Source organism: Cupressus sempervirens, chromosome 10, assembly GCF_028749045.1.
Source record: "Cupressus sempervirens isolate cs-2001-9-10 chromosome 10, ASM2874904v1, whole genome shotgun sequence".
In the NCBI taxonomy this organism is placed as follows: Eukaryota; Viridiplantae; Streptophyta; class Pinopsida; order Cupressales; family Cupressaceae; genus Cupressus; species Cupressus sempervirens.
In genome coordinates this window covers 24,169,683-24,190,215 of record NC_143127.1, presented here as the reverse complement: position 1 = coordinate 24,190,215, position 20,533 = coordinate 24,169,683, and positions in this window count along the sequence as shown.

The window sequence follows — 20,533 nt, the reverse complement described above, 5'->3', positions numbered from 1 at the left end:
ATGGTTGTCCACGAGATGTGTTTCTTAATCTGTATTGGACAACACATGGATCTAGCCTACAAAGCTATTTAGCATATGCACCATTACACACTGACACTCTTCCTAGTAGAGATGTCATAAGATTACATGGATGCCATCAAAGTATTTCTATGAGATTAAATTGTAATTGATTTAAATAGAATTAATTTTCCTTTTTCATATTGATTGTGCTTTATGAATGACTTCCCACTCAATAGTATTTTCTTTGACAAATTTATTTTGATTCCATTTTTAACTAAACAACAAATTTTAAACTTTAGATAAAAGAAGTTGAACACACTCAATATAAATCATTTATTTAAATAGAAAAACTACCCAAGATTAAAGGCCATGTCCATTCTCATAATGGAATGAGAAGTTAAGCAAACTGTGCAAACTTAATATAGAGTTCTTTTATTAGTCTAAAATTTGCATAGTATGTCAAAGTTTCATTTCCAATTCATATACAACTAGTCCACCCTTACACGTCACACTCTAAGGGAAGAATTAAGCTTGGAAAAATAAGTCAACTTTGACTATTTAACACTTTTAACCTAAGAATCAAGCTTAGTGTGTGATGACTAAACCACCTGATACACGTGTTTATTACACATCTTTTTATAACTCTTCTTCCAAGTACTATATCAGTGTCACCACCATTCTCCTATCATCCCACAACATAGACCCCCTATGTGGCCCCCCTAAAATTTTAACTTTTTTTTTGAAATTCTTTAATCGCTCTAGTCAAAAGTTACCTTACACTTTGTAGTTTTATAATGTGTATTTTTTTAATGAATTTTTTAATTGGACACATCCCAAAAATGTGAAATATCTGTGTGCTCCCCCTAGAAATGATTGAAAACTAATCTAAAATCAAAACTTCTTTTGTTCAAAGTGTGTAGAATGGAGTCTAGTATCTAAAAAATTAAGTTGTTGCGAAATTCGATGAACAAACTAAAATCTATAGCCCAATTAGTACATGTTGGTTTTTGACAAAAAATGGACATACATTGAAAAGAAATTATAGTTAAAAGGCTTGAAATAGTTCAATAAATAATAAATTATATGATTAAATAGCTAACATAGAGACCTACAATGTCATGTAACTTGATTTTATTGATGTTCAACCACAAGGAAACTTGAAGGAGAGCACACAAGAAAAATAAATCATTTTTTGTATGTTTGCAGCAAAACATGTCTAAGACCAGTTTAGAGACTCCAGACCTTTGGGTTAGATCCCCAAGGAAAAACCAAGCCTTAGGCTTGGTAGAATGCAAAGTTTTACATAGTGTGTGTGCATTATAGCGTGTGCGCGATATTTAAAAGGTTTTTAAATGTTGGTCTTAATAGTGCATGCGCACTTTAGTGTGTACGTGCTTTAGTGCACATGCACTATTAAGACCTAAATTTGGAAGGAGAGAGGTAGAGAGAGAGAGAGAGAGAGAGAGAGAGGGAGAGAGAGGGGAGGGGGGATGAGAGTGTGTGTGTGTGTGTGTGTGTGTGTGTGTGAGAGTGAGAGAGAGAGAGAGAGAGAGAGAGTAGGGGATGAGAGAGGGGAGAGAGAGAGTAGGGGATGGGAGAGAGAGGAAGTGTGAGACAAAGAGTAGGGGGTGGCAGAGAGAGAGAGAGTAGGGAATGGGAGAGAGTAGAGAGGGGGAGAGAGAGAGAGAGTAGGCGGTGGGAGAGGGAGTGGGAGAGGGGGGGAGAGAGAGAGGGGGGGGGGATGGGAGTGTGTGTGTGTGTGTGTGTGTGTGTGTGTGTGTGTGAGAGAGAGAGAGAGAGAGAGTAGGGGATGGGAGAGGAGAAAGAGAGAGAGGGGGGATGGGAGTGAGTGTGTGTGAAAGAGAGAGTAGGGGATGGGAGAGGGGAGAGAGAGAGAGAGTAGGGGATGGGAGAGAGAGTAGGCAATGAGAGGAGTGGGAGAAGGAGAGAGAGAGGGGTATGGGAGTGTGTGTAAGAGAGAGAGAGAGAGAGAGAGAGAGAGAGAGAGAGAGTGTGTGTGTGTGTGTGAGTGTGAGAGAGAGTAGGGGGTAGCAGAGAGAGAGTATGATATGGGAGAGAGAGATTGAGAGTAGGGGATGAGAGGGGGAGGGGGTGGGAGAGAGAGAGAGAGAGAGAGGAGGATGGAAGTGTGTGTGTGTGTGAGAGAGAGAAAGAGAGAGAGTAGGGGATGGGAGAGGGGAGAGAGAGAGGGGGGGAAGGGGAATGTGTGTGTGTGAAAGAGAGAGAGAGTAGGGGATGGGAGAAGGGAGAGAGGGAGAGAGAGTAGCTTGAGAGAGAGAGAGAGAGTAGGGGATGGGAGAGAGAGAGAGAGTAGGCAGTGGGAGAGAGAAAGGGAGAGGGAGAGAGGGGGGATGGGAGTGTGTGTAAGAGAGTAGTGGATGAGAGAGAGTGTGAGAGTGTGAGAGAGAGTAGGGCCGACAGAGAGAGTAAGGGATGGGAGAGAGAGTGAGAGTAGGGAATGGGAGTGTGTGTAAGAGAGTAGTGGATGAGAGAGAGTGTGAGAGTGTGAGAGAGAGTAGGGCCGACAGAGAGAGTAAGGGATGGGAGAGAGAGTGAGAGTAGGGAATGGGAGAGAGAGAGAGAGTAGAGAGGGAGAGAGAGAGAGTGAGAGAGAGGAGATGGTGGGAAAGGGAGAAAGAGAGAGGGGGATGGAGTGTGTGTGACAGATCTAGAGAGTAGGGGATGGGAGAGGAGAGAGAGGGGGGATGGGAGTTGTCTGAGAGAGAGAGAGAGAGAGAGAGAGAGAGAGAGAGTAGGGGATGGGAGAGAGAGTAGGTGGTGGGAGAGGGAGTGGGAGAGGGGGAGAGAGAGGGGGGGATGGGAGTGTGTGTGAGAGAGATCTAGAGAGTAGGGGATGGGATAGGAGAGAGAGGGGGGACGGGAGTGCGTGTCTACGAAAGAGAGAGAGTAGGGGATGAGAGAGTGGAGAGAGAGAGAGAGTAGGGGATGGGGGAGACAGTGTGTGTGAGAGAGAGAGAGAGAAGGTGGTGGGAGAGGGAGTGGGAGAGGGAGAGAGAGAGGGGGCATGGGAGAGAGTGTAAGAGAGAGAATAGGGGATGGGAGAGAGTGTGAGACTGTGAGAGAGAGAGTAGGGGGTGGCAGAGAGAGAGAGTACGGGATGGGAGGGAAAGAGTGAGAGAGAGAGTAGGTAGTGGGAAAGGGAGTGGAGGAGAGAGAGAGAGAGAGAGAGAGAGAGAGAGAGAGAGTAGGGGATAGGAGAGAGAGAGAGTAGGCGGTGGGAGAGGGAGTGGGAGAGGGAGAGAGAGGGGGGGATGGGAGTGTGTGTAAGAGAGAGAATAGGGGATGGGAGAGAGTGAGACTATGAGAGAGTAGGGGGTGGTAGAAAGAGAGAGTGAGAGAGAGAGTAGGTGGTGGGAGAGGGAGTGGGAGAGGGAGAGAGAGAGAGAGAGGGGGGATGGGAGAGAGTGTAAGAGAGAGAATAGGGGATGGGAGAGAGTGTGAGACTGTGAGAGAGAGAGTAGGGGGTGGCGGAGAGAGAGAGTACGGGATGGGAGGGAAAGAGTGAGAGAGAGAGTAGGTGGTGGGAAAGGGAGTGGAGGAGAGAGAGAGAGAGAGAGTAGGGGATAGGAGAGAGAGAGAGTAGGCGGTGGGAGAGGGAGTGGGAGAGGGAGAGAGAGGGGGGGATGGGAGTGTGTGTAAGAGAGAGAATAGGGGATGGGAGAGAGTGAGACTATGAGAGAGTAGGGGGTGGTAGAAAGAGAGAGTGAGAGAGAGAGTAGGTGGTGGGAGAGGGAGTGGGAGAGGGAGAGAGAGAGAGAGAGAGAGAGAGAGAGAGGAGGAGGATGGGTGTGTGTGAGTGAGAGAGAGTAGGGGATGGGAGAGGGGGGAGAGAGAGAGGGGGGATGGGAGTGTGTGTGTGTGTGTGTGTGTGTGTGTGTGTGTGTGTGAAAGAGAGAGAGTAGGGTATGGGAGAGAGAGAGTAGGTAGTGGGAGAGGGAGTGGGAGAGGGAGAGAGAGAGAGGGGGGGGGATGGGAGTGTGTGTGCAAGAGAGAGTAGGGGGTGGGAGAGAATGTGAGAGTGTGAGACAGAGTAGGGGGTAGCAAAGAGAGAGAGTACATGATGGGTGAGAGAGAGTGAGAGTAGGGGATGGGGGAGAGAGAGAGAGTAGAGAGGGAGAGAGTGAGAGTGAGGGAGTAGGGGATAGGAGAGAGAGAGTAGGTAGTGGGAGAGGGAGTGGGAGAGGGAGAGCAAGAGAGAGAGAGAGAGAGAGAGAATAGGTAGTGAGAGAGGGAGTGGGAGAGGGAGAGCTAGAGAGAGAGTAGGGGATGTGAGAGAGAGAGAGTGAGCGAGAGAGTAGGTGTTGGGAGAGGGAGAGCGAGAGAGAGAGTAAGGGATGGGGGAGAGAGTAAGCAATAAGAGAGGGAGTGACAGAGAGAGATAGATAGAGAGAGAGAGTAGCGGTGAGAGAGGGAGTGGGAGAGGGAGAGCGAGAGAGAGAGAGGGGGATGGGAGTGTGTGTAAGAGAGAGAGTAGGGGATCGAAGAGAGAGTAGGTGGTGGGAGAGGGAGAGTGAGAGAGAGGGTGGATGGGAGTGTGTGTAAGAGAGAGAGAGGAGATGGGAGAGAGAGTAGGGGATGAGAGAGAGAGAGTAGACAGTGGGAGAGGGAGTGGGAGAGGGAAAACGAGCGAGAGAGAGTAGGGGATGGAAGAGAGTAGGAGATGGGAGAGGGAGTGGGATAGAGAGAGAGCAGCGGTGGGAGAGGGAGTGTGAGAGGGAGAGTGAGAGAGAGAGAGGGGGATGGGAGTGTGTGTGTGTGTGTGTGTGTGTGTGTGTGAGAGAGAGAGAGAGAGAGAGAGTAGGAGATGGGGGAGAGAGTGAGTGACAGAGAGAGTAGGGGATGGGAGAGAGAGAGTGAGAGAGAGAGTAGGTGGTGGAAGATGGAGTGGGAGAGGGAGATAGATAGAGAGAGTAGCGAGAGAGAGAGAGAGAGAGAGAGAGAGAGAGAGAGAGAGAGTACAGGATGGGAGAGGAAGGAGAGCAAGAGAGTAGGGGCTGGGGGAGAGAGTGTGAGAGAGAGTAGGCAGTGGGAGAGGGAGATAGATAAAGAGAGAGTAGGGGATGGGAGAGGAGAGAGAGAGCAAGAGAGAGTAGGGGATGGGAGAGGAGGGAGAGCGAGAGAGAGTAGGGGATGGGAGAGGAGATAGAGAGTAGGGAATGGGAGAGAGAGAGTGAGAGAGATAGAGTAGGTGGTGGGAGATGGAGTGGGAGAGGGAGACAGATAGAGAGAGAGAGTAGGGGATGGGAGAGGAGAGAGAGTGAGAGAGAGTAGGGGATGGGAGAGGAGAGAGAGAGAGAGAGAGAGAGAGAGAGAGAGAGAGAGAGCGAGATAGAGTAGGGGATGGGAGAGGAGAGAGAGCGAGAGAGAGTAGGGGATGGGAGAGGAGAGAGAGTGAGAGAGAGAGATTAGGGGATGGGAGAGGAGAGAGTGAGAGAGACTAGGGAATGGGAGAGGGGAGAGAGAGTGAGAGAGAGTAGGGGATGGGAGAGGATTGAGAGAGTGAGAGAGAGAGAGTAGGGGATGGGGGGTGGTGGGATAGGGAACGATTATTCTTCACATATATAGTGTGTACTCGCTTTATATTGCATACGGGCTATAGTGCGTATGCACTATATGAGAACACCAAAAAATGGTCATAACGCAAGTTTGGGTCCTTGTTGATCCATATTCTACTTTTTGTCTATTGTGCTTCTATAGTTCCGATGGAAAACATGGGTTTCAAATTGTTGGAAGTTAGCAAACACTATTTGAAGGCTTTTTGAATATTCTTTCATTCTATTTGAAGCTCACAAACACCAAATTCAATTATTGGATACACTATTTGAAGGTTTTTTGAATATTCTTTCTATAGAAAAGGTTAGTGTAGTCCTTTTTAAATATTCTTTCTTGTTATATAGAGACAAATTTGATTATAATTTGACATGTTGTTTAATATATAGTGAATTCATTAAAATTTGTATGTTTGAATGAATTGTTATTTGAAAATGGTTAGAAATTTGACAAGTTGTTTAATATATATTGTGTATTCATTGAAATAATTGTAATTTGTATATGTATTTGAATGATTTTTAATTTACAAATTGTAAGTAATTTAGATGTTTGAATAATTTGACATATAGAAATCATCATCATGCCAAGGAAGAAACCAAAAACTCAAACAACGGAAGAGAGGGAGAGAGATTTGGCAATTAAAAGAGATAAAATGAAACTACTACGTGAACAAAGAAAATTGCAAAGCAATAATGAAGAATTGACTTCCGAAGAGGAACAAGAACCATTGATACAAAGAAACAAAGAGGAATAATTGGAAAGACAAAGAGAACAAATGTGACTGTTACGCTCAAGAAGACAATTGAATTGTGAAGCTACAACGTCTTCCAATGTTGGAGTCATATCATCATCTCATGTTGAAGAGACGCTAATTTGTAGATCCGATGATGTACATACTCCATCATGTCATGTTGAAGGCACAACATCAACATATCAAGTAGGTGATATTCCATCTTTTGCATCTTATTGCCAATGCACATCATCTTCGGTTCAAGGCACGCAAAGCACTCAACCTTATGTTGATGTTCAAAATGTTGAGGGAATGGAAGAGATTATAACACCTTCTAGAATTTATTTTAGAAGACTAAAATATTTGATTGGTATTGATACTAACATTTTGAAATAAATGCCTGACAAGATTAACAAGCGTACTTGTCAAAGAAAAGTTAATTGTATGTAAATATTATTCTTTGAAGAATTAAATATTATAGGTCAATGCCAATTATTTGTTGAAATGATGAGGAATTTGAAATTTAGGCCTATCATGAAGATTCTTGGGCTAAGAACGATGAACAATTCAAATGAAAAAAGTATTGTAAAGAATCTAATGAGTGCTTATGACAAAGTGGGTTCTAAATCACACACCAAAGATAGTAATATGACAAGATGAGTACTTACATCAACAATAGCAAGTACCCAAATGAAGAAAGCTTGACTCATGAGGAAAACAAGAAAAACATTGAAAATTTGTAGAGGTACTCTAAGGAGAGCCATGCTAAGGCGTGAGAGATTGGAAGATCCAACAAAAAATGATTTATGGACATTTAGCGGTAGACTTCCTCAAAAGGATAAAGAAATTAGTGAAGCTTTCAAACAATTGATCAAAGGATTTTGGACAAATAACACACGTGTTTCCCCTAATCAAAGAGATGTTGTAAGAAGGAGGATTGGTAGCCAAAATCGCGACCCACATGTGAAACATTTTTTAGACTCATCTCAAATATAATTTTTTGCAAAATTTATTGGTATGTATCCTCAAATTTGAATAAGTCAAATATTTTTTGATATGGGTAAAGCTTTTTATGTGAAGATAAATCACACATGCACAACTTGTTGTTGTGGGATACACATTGAATTTTCTAATCATTTTGATATTTTTAGGCATATATGTGTGTTTTTTGCATTCTAAGCTTGTTTTGTAGGATTGTGACATGAATGAGCCACCTAGATCTTCAAGAGAATTCATATCCAGCATTTTATGTGAAATAGGGGACAACCAACAATTTTACAAGACATCATGCTTGGATAATACATGCTTATTTTGTGGTTCTTTGCAACTTTTATCAACTTGTGAACATATGGATAGTACACATGCAATTGGAAATGAAATAGTAGATTACGAAAAATATAAGACAGTGACATATTCTCTAAAAGATGGAAAACAGGGTAAAAGATGTGATTTAGTCATTGAAAAGATTCCAGTGTATGAGTTCATGAAGATTTTTCATGAAAAGATTATTTATGAGTATGCAAGACATACACTTAGAGCTCGATGGTTGGATTTGCAATTCAAGTTGTGCAAATATATGTTTCCACTGGATACCATTGTTTCGGTTGTAGACTTTGCAAAGAGCTACACACTAAAACCACAAAATGAGGTGCAAGCAAAGTATTATACTTCTCAATAGGTTTTTATATTTGTTCACATAACATTCATGCATTCACCTACAAGTATAGAGGATGACAGGAAGATTTTGAGGGAGTACTATTTTTACATCAGCAATGATCGATCACATTCTACGGAGCTTGTACATGGTTGTTTTCAACTATTTTATGGAGATTTGGCTAACAAGAGTATACAATATCGTCAGCACATTATTTAGTTAGACAATTGCGCATCTCAATTCAAGAATGCATGGATGTTCTATTGGTTGAGCAAGATGCATTGTAATGCCCCGCCAAGGGATCCAAAGAATTTCACTAAGTTTGGTAGCATTTTTTTTTTTAAATATGAAAGTAAATACCACATATAACTTATACACCATAATGGAAACAATAGCAATGTCCATCTAAAAGTAAACATAACATACATAACAGATTACATTCTTTAAGGATTCCTTAAACATTGAATTACATCTAAACAACTAACATTATTAAATCCATCAAATATAACAACCACATGAAATAATAATGATAAGTCCAATGTTTATACATTTCATTTCTAAATGCTCAATCATCCACTATACATGTCATAGGGTATGAAAAGCTTAAAAGAATATACATATGTGAAATAAGGTACATCATTCTATTCTAATCCATGATACATCAAAGTAAAGATAATCACATGATACACATGATACATCATCATAGAAAATATAAACATCCATCATAAAAGATCAAACATAATAAACTAAGTGCATGGTTCCTCCCAACCATTAATAGCATCATTAGACCATCGTGGGCCCTAGCCATCCCTCCGTGCGTAACATTCCAAATCACCGAAGAGATCATCGGTATCAACATAGTAGGAATGTCACTCCAAACATATACTATATCATATGTAGAAAGTAATCTAACATGCAAATATAAGCATAAGATAACATCATCTAACATATGCTAATCATCAATGAAAGGATACATATCCACCATCACGAAGGATGCATCAGCCATGATGTCTCAATGAATCTCAAATGATAAAAGTGGAAAAACACTACCACCCGACCGCGTGGTACCTAAGTGGTCCACTCCCACCGTGTTGAGGAGATAATCTCAAGTCCTAAACAAGCTATCCAAAACACATAGCATAAATTTCTATAAGTCCAGGAATCCTAAAAGTATACTAACTCAAAAGTTCCATCACAAAATCGACATCTAATCCCAAAGGCACACAATGACATGTAGGAACCTACTATGCAAGCGGGAAAGTGTCATCGCATATATCATGTACAAGTTAGCTAAACTACATGGGTCCATACTGATCTCATGCGGCCACTAGTATCCTTTCATACTGATGAGGCATACTATGGAATGCAAGATCACAACCATGCGTTCTCTCTACTCCCATCCTAGTCTGTACAAGCACTCAAGGCATGGGCGAGAACAAAACACTTATCTTTTTAGGTTCATTTAGTTAGTATTAGGTGTGAATGTTTTCACTTTCTTAACCAACTTACAATGAGTTACCCTGCCAGCCTCTTAGGGCCTCGACCCCCATTGCAAGCCACTTCTTGACACTACATGTAGATATCCTACCCTAAGCTCATGGAATCATAAATCTCAAAATCACAAAAGATAATCCATAATAAAATCATCAAATCTGCATAAAAGCATCAAATCTCCATGAGCAAGCATCCATAGAAAATCATGATCACAACAACTCTCTATTGGCAACTGAAGTATCACTGATAATCAAAAGTATCCATTGGTTCTCAATAACCAAAATATATCTCAATCATACTGATCAAAGACTCCAAAATGGTTGAGTCAAACATGTCACAACATGACATCATCAAGAATAAAACCACATTTCAGTCCCATCATGGCGACTAGAAAATAACCAAAGATAACTAATCGATGACTCAAAAATATAGTTAAGTCAAGTGTCTCAAATACATAAGGATCTCAACTATAACAAACAGTAAATACCAACATTACATAGAGCATTCCATCACATAACCATGGTTGGGTTTATAAAGATCGAGATTAAAACATCATCATGACATCACAATCACATCACCCCCAAGTCTCTGGTAGACGTCCTATAACTAGTCAACACTAGTCAACCCAAAACCCAAAACAGTAGCATAAAGAATACACAATGCAAACACATGTTTTAGTTTTGCTAAATTTACAAACTTGAATTAAATGTAGAGGTTTCAGTTTATGTTTCCAAGTTTGGAGAATGAATGGAGGAACATTTTGTACGTTTTTCCTAACACATGTATTGTTTTGGATGGATAAAAGTTTTCCTTAATAGGTCTAAAAATCCATTTTAAAATTATAATATTTGTTTGAAAACGTCCCCCACCAAACTACCAATTAAATTTCATATACTTTATTTAATAATTTAAAACAATTAAATCTTAATAGTTGAAAATTATTAAAGAGTTCACCATTATAAAAATGAACCTTTGATATAAATCTTTATCAATTCAAATTTATTAATAACATATTTACATACCCCATATATATATATATATATATATATATATATATATATATATATATATATATATATATATATATATATATATATATATATATATATATATATATATATATATATATATATATATATATATACATACATATATAAATATATAAATTATTATTATTATTGCATTTTATAAAATCGAATTACAATAATTTCAATTGATACAATATAACAAATGAAAATTTATTAACAATGAAAATCCAATTTCATATATGACATGAACGACTATTATACAAATGCATACATATTAATGAGTACCACCGGCGATACACAAGACCCTGCGATCGCAGGGCTCGCGATGTCAGTGGATACTGTGTACCCCTGCCGTCGCGGTACCTGCGATAGTAGGTACACTGCGATCGCAGTGGGTATGGGGGCACAGGTCTCATCCCCCCCCCCACTTATACATATTTCATTTTTTTTTTTTAAATCGCATAAGCGATTTCATTCGCCGGTTATTATATGCGATTTCAATTTTTAATAAAGTTTTTCTTGAATAACATTTTTAAAACGTATTCAATCAATCATGGTACGATATCATTCAATTTTTAATTTTATATTTATATATATATATATATATATATATATAAAGGTATATATGTATATATATGTGTGTGTGTGTGTGTGTGTGTGTGTGTACATACACGCAGAGTTTTATCAAATATCTCAGCATATAAACATGTATACATATACATACATACATACATGTGTGTGTGTGTGTGTGTGTGTGTGTGTGTGTGCAGATTCAAAAATATAAAAAATTCTAATTTTAGAATTTTCCTATAAACTTTTGATCTCAAATTTACCCAATAATTTATCTAATGGCTTGGCTAAAATTTAAACCCTAGCCCTGTGTTCTTTTCAAATCTATGCTTATAATATTCTCAAATAAATTTAACTACCCATATTGAGAATGCATACAATTAAATAGAAAAATCCTCAGAAAACATATGGAAGACACAGAGAAGACAAGGAATGCAAGATGCAAAAATAGCATAAGTAAAATCACAAGAATCTACCTGGATTCTGATGCTAATTCTCTCTTCCTCAAAAAACTTGCAGAGCAAGCTCCTCCCTTCTTCAGAGTTCCCGAGTCCTCCAATGCTCCAAATGCTATGTCTAAGGTTCTAGGAATGCCTGAATATAAAGAGCTCTCAGGAAACACCTAGAATGTCTCTAGAAATAGCTAGAAGGTGTCACCAACTAAGCATGTGCCTTTTCCAACCTTCTAGATAAGTCATAAGGTTGTAGACACCATGTGCTTAATTGATGCACTAACCCCCGTGTTGTTGACATATGAGAAATAGAAAGGTGCATTAACTCCTAGACAAGCTTATAACTCCAATTTACTTTTTATATATTTCTATTAAAAATTTTATAACTTTCATTTTAATTTTTATAACTTTTATTATTATTATTTATTTATTACTTTATTATTATTTTATAATTATTATTAATTTTTAATTTCTAATTTTCTTTGATTTAATTCTTTTTCCTCAATTAATTCTCATTTAATTAATTATAATCAAAATATCAAAAAACATGATATTTTATATTAATTTTCTCAAATAATTAATGTATTAATTAAATCTATTTATTAAGACTTAATTAATAGAAAATTCACCATAGACCTCCAAGATAAAATATGAAAACCCATCATAGAGCAATTCACACAAAATCAGTCTAAAGGGTTAAAAATCATGAAATATGTCATCCGACACATTTGGTGGGTAAAATATCCAGATACTTGTCCTACCTTACTAGGACAAATGGTTTAAGGGTTTGGGATTTGGACTTGAGAATTTATCTCCTTTCTCTTATCATTGAGATAGTATAGTAGGGTACGCTCATCCTGGCAATTTAGGGAAGTCGATACCCGGTACCAGCAACCTGCAGAAAAACCATGCATGTACATACAATATATATAATGCTAAGCTAAACAGACAATGGCAGGAAGTGGTGCATCGTATAGATCTCGACTAAGCAGGTGACTACGACTTCTTTCCTTAACCACATCATAAATGCCATACAATAAGAAAACACGCACACCATACACATGCAAGTATGGGGTAAGTATCTATAATAAAACACATGAGATAATAAACCTTCTAACTAATCATCATCAATAACTTAAGCAATGTAATGATCATCATACGTACATGAAATGTAAAGTCTAAATGATCTCATCATATACCAATTGAATCCATAACATAATGTCTGATAATCTCAAAACAATACCACTAATCCATCATCATAAGGCTAGTCTAACATAGTCTGATAATAATAGCAACAATGTCCAAAAAAGATGTAAACGAGGTTAGGCACTACGTGCGTAGGTTATCTAGAATTCAATATATGTAAAATTTCATAGAGGCTGGTCATGGAAAGGGAGAGCATGATGGTGCAGGCGCATGCATTAAAAGAGCCTTAGCTCGTGAAGAACTAAAGTACAAAGATGGAGCAATATTGAAAGATTCAAAATTCATTGTTGAGTGGATTAATGCTACAATGGGTCTAGGTAAGGAAGGGAAGTCTACGATTCATAGATTTTTTTGTCGATAGATAATACTAACATTGCACCATATGAGGATTGTTGCACACTAATAGTATCAAGTGAGTTGCACTCTTTTAAAAGCTCTGATGTAGGTTCATAGAGTATCCACACATGAAAAATGGCATGCTATTGTCCATCATGTGCAAAGGAAAATTGGGATGGTTGTGAGTTGACTAAATGGGTGGACAAATGGGATATACGGATTTTGGACCCAATTGACACCTATCGTCCCCCACAAGCACTAGAAATGGTGGAGATGGATTTGTCCATTGACTTTGACCACTTGTCAAATCTAGTGCAACCTGGTAATATTTATATTTATATATCTTTGTAATTTCAATATGTAACTTTATAACTTTTACCTAAGTATTTTTTGAATTAATGACTACATTTTGTACATTTATCACTGCAAGCCATGTTTTTGTTGTTATTGCACATGAAGACAATGAAGAAGGGACAGATTATTATTTGTGTCATTATGTCCAAGCCAAATTTTTTTTGGATCACTCAGTTATAGATAGTGACAGTTTAGATTACCATATTGGTGCAGTGGTTGTTGTAGAACCAGAATCAGTGTGCAAAGAACATTAACAAATAAAGTAAACATTCACAAACCAAAAACTAAATTCACATATATGCTTAGACAAAGAAAGCAAACAAGAAGTGCAAACCTCACAAGAGAAAACAATCCATGCTTTCTTGATTCTGTAGATGTGTCCTTTTGTTGTGGATGTATGCTCAAGATGCTCAAAAGTTGCTTCAATGGAGATGGGTAATGGAAAATTGGTAGCTTTGTGAGCTCTCAATTTGGCATTATAAGGGTAATATTGATGGCTTTGGTTCTCAAAATAGCATGGTAACTTTAGCTCAAAGATTGTTGATGAAATGGCTTGGGATGGGATTCAATTTATAGGCTAAGGGGTAGAGGGATGGAGGGCTTAGATGCAAGGATGGATGAAGGCTTAAGGAGGGCTAAGATGCACTCAAAGGGGAGCACATGGATTGTGCTTGTTTAGCACCAATGGGAAGGTGACACTTGTCACAAGGAGGATGAGTGTGAGAGGGTAGGGTAAAGGGTTGGTTAAAGTCATGATGAGTGGGGTTGAGTATGTAAGAGGGATGTAAGAGGAATGAGTGTGGAAGAGGGAAGAGTGTGGAAGATGGGTGTAAGAGTCATGAGTGGGCTTGTAAGAGTCTTTATGTTTTTGTAAGAGCACTCATGACTTAGTGGTTGGGTTTTTTTTGAGGGGAGACTTTGGTTTGGATTAGGAAAGTCTTAAACTTGTTTAAGGAATGTGACAACATTAGGGGGTGGATTAGGCTTGGGTTTAGGATTAGATTAGGGATGTTAGAGATGTGCAAGTGGATGGCATTAATGAGGGTGGGTGAGTTAGTGGATAAGCTTGGTTAGTATGGGTGGATGGGGTGGATTAGGCTAAATGGAGGATTAGAGATAGGTTAGGGGTTTTTGAATTTGAGGATTTCATTTATCAAATAGATTTATTTAATAAATGGGGATTTTTGGAATTAGATAGAAGAATAAGATTTAATTGATAAATAATAGATTATTTGATTTATCAATTAGGACTATAGATGATTAATTAAATTAGTCAACTAGGGGATGACAAAGGATTAATTAAATAGAAATTTAATTAATAATGCCCTTTTTAGATAACTAAATAGGATTACTAAAATAGTGTAATCAAATTTAGGTGTCTACAGTTGTAACTGGCACATGGCTTAGACAATATTCTATGAAGAACCCTAACTTGTGGTTATTTGAGAATTGGCAAACAGAGAGGAAGGTTCTTCATTATTCAAACCTTCTTCTCATATCAAATGTCCACTTGATAAAGTATGGTGGAAACCACATAATAAGACTCTTTGGAAAGTTCGCAAGTCAAACCACAAGGCAATACTTGAGACATTAAAATGTAGAGCAGATCTAGTTGGTTCATTATATTGAAGAGAGAGAGAGAGAGAGAGAGAGAGAGAGAGAGAGAGAGAGAGAGAGAGAGAGGTACAAATATTGGGACATGTGCCAGTGACCCCAAGAGTTAGAGGGGTTAGTTACCTTTCATTTTCATTTGGTTTGATGTTTCAATCCTTTGTAGTTTGCAAGTTATTCAAGTTTTGCTGAAGGTGCCTACAAATCGGCATTAAACCAAAGGTTTCACCTAGGGCCTTGTTGTTTTGGCACTTTCCACAATGGGAATTTGATTCCCCTTAGTGGAATGAAATCCCTATCAGTGTACTTCATGACTTTGCAGGTTTTACAAATGGCCAAGCAAAGAAGGAATTTTTCCACCATACCCTAGGTGTATGGCTCCATACATGCACCATTCAACATTTCACCACAGTCACTATAACTTCTACTCCAGAGTGATTCAAGTTATATAACTTTGTATTTGGACTTGTTTCACATACCTCTAGATGTTCCAATAATTATTTTGCAGATTAGCACATATGAAAGGGTACTTGTAGTGTACTTGTAGCCTAATTAGGCATATCAACACTTTCCAAATGTTGTTACAATAGTGGCTTCTAGTCTCTTCTAGTTTATGAGGTTTACATATGTTTTATATGTCCTAAAAGGGTGTTTGAATCTCACTTTAAACTGTGTCTTCATGTGGGAATTTTCCATATTATGTTCAATTTACAGTTTGAAGGGCTACTAGCCTTTTCAATGGCAAACTATTGTAACTGTATATCAATATTGCTTGGACACAATAAAATAAATTTATCTAATGTATACAGACCTTAATAGGTCTAAGGTGTGTTTGTATTCCATTCCATGGTCATTGTTCTCTTTTCATTCATGTTTGGGGGTATGTTCCTAGTGCAGAGCAACTAGGCACTTGGTTTATATTTTGGTTTTCATATTTTTTTAAAACTTACTTAGGCTAGAATACACAAACCTTGCATGAGAAGTCCATGGTTGTCAAAGAAAGACACCATTTTGTATGCTTGAGGCACTTTATGCAATTTATAAGCAAAAGTTGCTTATTAGGAAAATTTGAGATTTTTGATGTTTTTGGTTAAGAAATCTTAGGATTAGTTTTTTTTAGTTTATTTTAGTTAAGTTTTAACCTTTTCCAAGTCCTAGAAGTGGAATCAACTGAAAAATGTAAAAATTGCACTTTTTGTGCAAAGTTGCATTGTTGAAAGTTGTAAAAGTTGCTCAAATTAGCAACTTAGTGGGAAAAGGGTTATAACTATTGGTTGTAACCTTTAAAATAGAAATGGGAGATATATATACCTCATTTGTGAGGTCTAGATGGCATTAATGTATGGATTGGAAGAAGTTGCAAAGAAAGAAATTCAGTTTTGGAGTCATTTTTACTGTTGTTTGCATGTTGCACAAACAATATGGAATTTTAGACAAGATGTGATGGATTTTTTAGATATATCTTTGAATCAGATTTCTTTTTCTTTTGGTCTCATCATTCTATGTGTTTTCTAATTCAACTTATTGCATTTTTAGTGAAACTAGGTTTTTAGGACATCATTTTGGTGCACACAACCAAAATGGGCCTCTAACTGCAATTTCCTTAGTTGAAATTTCATGGCCACTTGAGAAATGGTATTTAGTAGGGTCCTTTTGAAGATTCCAGGGTTTCAAGATTGGAGGATGTGTTTTGTGATTTTTCCAATCAAGCCCTAGGTCAAGTACCATAAAGGATTTGACCTCTTGTAGCGTGTTGATTTGTGAATGGAAGTAGTTTGGGAATTGGTAAAGGTCTGAGCATTTGGAAATAATTTATTTTAGTGTTTCTGAACCTTTCTAAGCATTGAGTTCATTTTCACGACCCCATTTCCTACTAGTTGCTTTGTAAACCAAGCCTAACTTGATCACTTAGGTCTGTGTTGCTTTGTGAAGGAAAGGGAATGCTGGAGTGGGACTAGAACTTGATGCTTTAGAGTTTGAAGTAAGTTTGAAAAGAGTATTCAAAAACCTAATTTTTTTGGGTCTTATTTGAAAATTTATGAAGTTAAATCCCAAAAACCATTTTAGGAGGGCTAAAAGGGGCTCACAGGGCTACTAGGCCAAATTGGGGTTTAAGGCTTTGCGCAATTGTATGATTCAAACCAGTGGTGTAGTCTATGGTAAATAGGTGCCCTAAGATCATTTAACCTCTTATAACCCTTGGGACAAACTTCTAGGGTGTTTTCCTAGTATTAACCTAGTTGTGGGAGATTGGTGCAAAACCCACAAAGTGGGCAAGTTTGGTTGTTTGTCCTTGGATTCTTGGTGAAGTTGGAGAGAGTGTTTCTTTGATCTATTGGAGGATTGGAGTGTGTTGAACCCTTTTAATAAGGTTAAAGATTTGATAGCCAGTTGGTTGATTTCAAGAGTGGGAAGCCCATTTGAAGCTTCTTAGTTGTGCTCTTTGCATCAGTTCCCTTATTAGGCTTTTGGAGAATCCTTATGTTTTGGTGCTTTGGACTTAGGAAAACCTAGTGATTAGGTTCCCTAGCTTGTTTGGGTTGTGATAACCTATGATAAGTTCATTATCGATGCTTGTGATAAGTGTCCCAACACTAAACCCTCTTTTTGGGAAATTTGAAGGATTCTAACCTTATCTAATTGCCTAGTAGCTTGCCTTTTAGAAGCTTCCACCGTGCACTGCTGCATCACAACCTATCCTAAGTGAACTATCAAGGATCCTTAGGTTCCTTCTTCTATGAGTCTAGAATGGGTGCTCCTGCACCAATCATCTACTTGACTGGACATGTTTGGGAACTGACAATCTCCATTTAAACTCAAGTCTCCATTTAAAGGCGGCAATGAGCTTTATGTTGTTTTGTTAAAATCATTAATATATTTTGATGAGAACTTTGAGGGATCATGCCCAACTTGAGTATCCCGGCTTCCCAAGTCCTGTAAATGCAAGGCCATTAATGAATAGGCATTTCTAATTGAAACATCTGTGGTGCTAGAATGAAGTGTGTGACTAGATTCTTTGCCTACTAATGAGCCAATTTGAGACTTCACTTCACATTGCTCTGTGGACAATTCTACAGCACATGTTACTTCTCTATCTGAAAATTTTCTAACTAGTAGCTAATTGCTTATTCATTGCCTTTCAATATTCATGGGAAACTAAGGTATTTGGTTACCTAATAGGTCCTCAAAATCTTAACTAGGGTCCTAGAATAGTCCTAGATGGACCCATTTGACCTAAATATGTAAAGAGCAAAAATTGCTCAAAAGTTGCAATGTTGCTCAAAAAGTTGCTTCGGCAACTTTTACAATTTTTGTAAAAAAGTTACAAATGGAAGTTTGGGAAGTTGTAACTATCCATGCCCAGATATATGAGCATGGGAAACATTTTTTTGAAGGTTAGAAGGTTTCCAGTTAGATTTACATTTTAAAGCAACTTTTACAAGTTTTGCAATTTTGTACAAAAAGTGCAACTTTTGCAAAATTCACTAGATTTCACTTCTAGGACTTGGAAAAAGTTCCAAACTATTAAAAAGCAACTAAAAATACCTAATCCTAGGCTATCTTGACCAAAAACTCAAAAAGACCCAATTTTTCCTAATTAGCAACTTTTTCTCATATCTTGCACAAAGTGGCCTAAGCATACATATCTTGCTCATGTCTCTCTCACTGTTCGTTGTGGGATCAAACTGTCTATTCTATTAGCTCTGGGTGGTCAGGTAAACCCTAGCCCCAAGCTCGTCTTGTCCCATTGAGCACTCAAACATTGTCGGGCACATCAAACCAAAACATCCCTAAGAATCACTAAATACCATAAGGCAATGATCTTTGACGGGGCATATCTCGTAGCTCGTGTGAGGTATGGATGTGATTCTAGGTGCTATAGGACCATGTTGCAAAGACCTACAATAAAATCTCTTGCTTTTTGGAGATCTTACTCTATTTTGATTTTGTGGCACCATCTCGGGTGATGTTGAAACTTGTAGTGTTGGCCAGTACAAAGTTACCAACTACTAAATCTGTTCGTCGTGGGATCAAACTATCTATTCCATTAAATCCAGGTGGCCGGGTAAACCTTATCCCCAAGCTTTTCCCCATCTTGTTGAGCATTCAAACATTCTCAGGCATGCCAAACCAAAACGTCCCTAAGAGTCACTAAATGCCATAGGGAAATGATCTTTGACGGGGCATATCTCAGAGCTTGTGTGAGGTATGGATGTGATTCTAGGTTCTATAGGACCATGTTATAGAGACCTACAATAACCTCTCTTTCTTTTTGGAGATCTCACTTTGTTTTGATTTTGCGACGCCATCTTGGGTGATGCTAAAACTTGTAGTGTTGGCCACTACAAAGTTGCCAACTATTTAATCTCCCTCACCATTTGTCATGGGATCAAACTATCTATTTTGTTAGCTCTGGGTGCCCAGGTAAACCCTAGCCCCAAGCTCATCTCATCCTGTTGAACACTCAAACATTCTTGAGCATACCGAACCAAAACATCCCTAGGAGTGACTAAATGTCATAGGGAAGCGATCTTTGATGGGACATATCTCAAAGCTCGTGCGAGGTATGGATGTGATTCTAGGTGCTATAGGACCATGTTGCAGAGACCTACAATAATGTTTCTCATTTTTTTGAGATCTTACTTCGTTTTGATTTTGCAATGCCATCTCATGTGATATTGAAACTTGAAGTGTTGGCCAGTACAAAGTTGTCAACTACCAAATCTCCCTCACCATTCATTGTGAGATTGAATTGTCTATTTTGTTAGCGCCATGTGGCCAAGTAAACCCTAGCCCAAAGCTTGTCCCATCTCTTTGAGTGCTCGAACGTTCTCAGGCACACTAAACCAAAACGTCCCTAAGAGTCACTAAATGTCATAGGGCAGTAATCTTTGACGAGGCATATCTCGAAGCTCGTGTGAGGTATGGATGTGATTCTAGTGCTATAGGGACCATTTTGCAGAGATCTACAATAACCTCTCTTTCTTTTTGGAGATCTTACTCCATTTTGATTTTGCATGGCCATCTCTGGTGATGTTGAAACTTGTAGTGTTGGCTAGTACAAAGTTGCCAACTGCCAAATCTCCTTTACCATTCATCGTGGGATCAAATTATCTATTTTTTTAGCTCCAAGTAGCTAGGTAAACCTTGTATCACCTAATTTAGTGTTGTAATATGAATACTAACTATTAAATGAAAGCATTAACAATACTAAGCAAGCTAACACTTAAGATAGGACCGAGGGTTATCACCACAAAAGGAAGCAAACCAAGAATGGTAGGCTCCTAATGGCATAACACATGATACAAAGGATTTGTCCCTAATTAAGATATGTATGCTCACATGTACGCTCAAGTTTTAGATCAATGGATGGAGTGGATGAAGCAAGGTTTTAACAATGGATTTATGGAGGTATTTCAGTCGTATAATAGTATTTTGGTAGTTTTTAAGCTCTCAAAATAGCATTATAAGTTTGATTGAAAGGTGGATGATGTTTGTGAAGAGA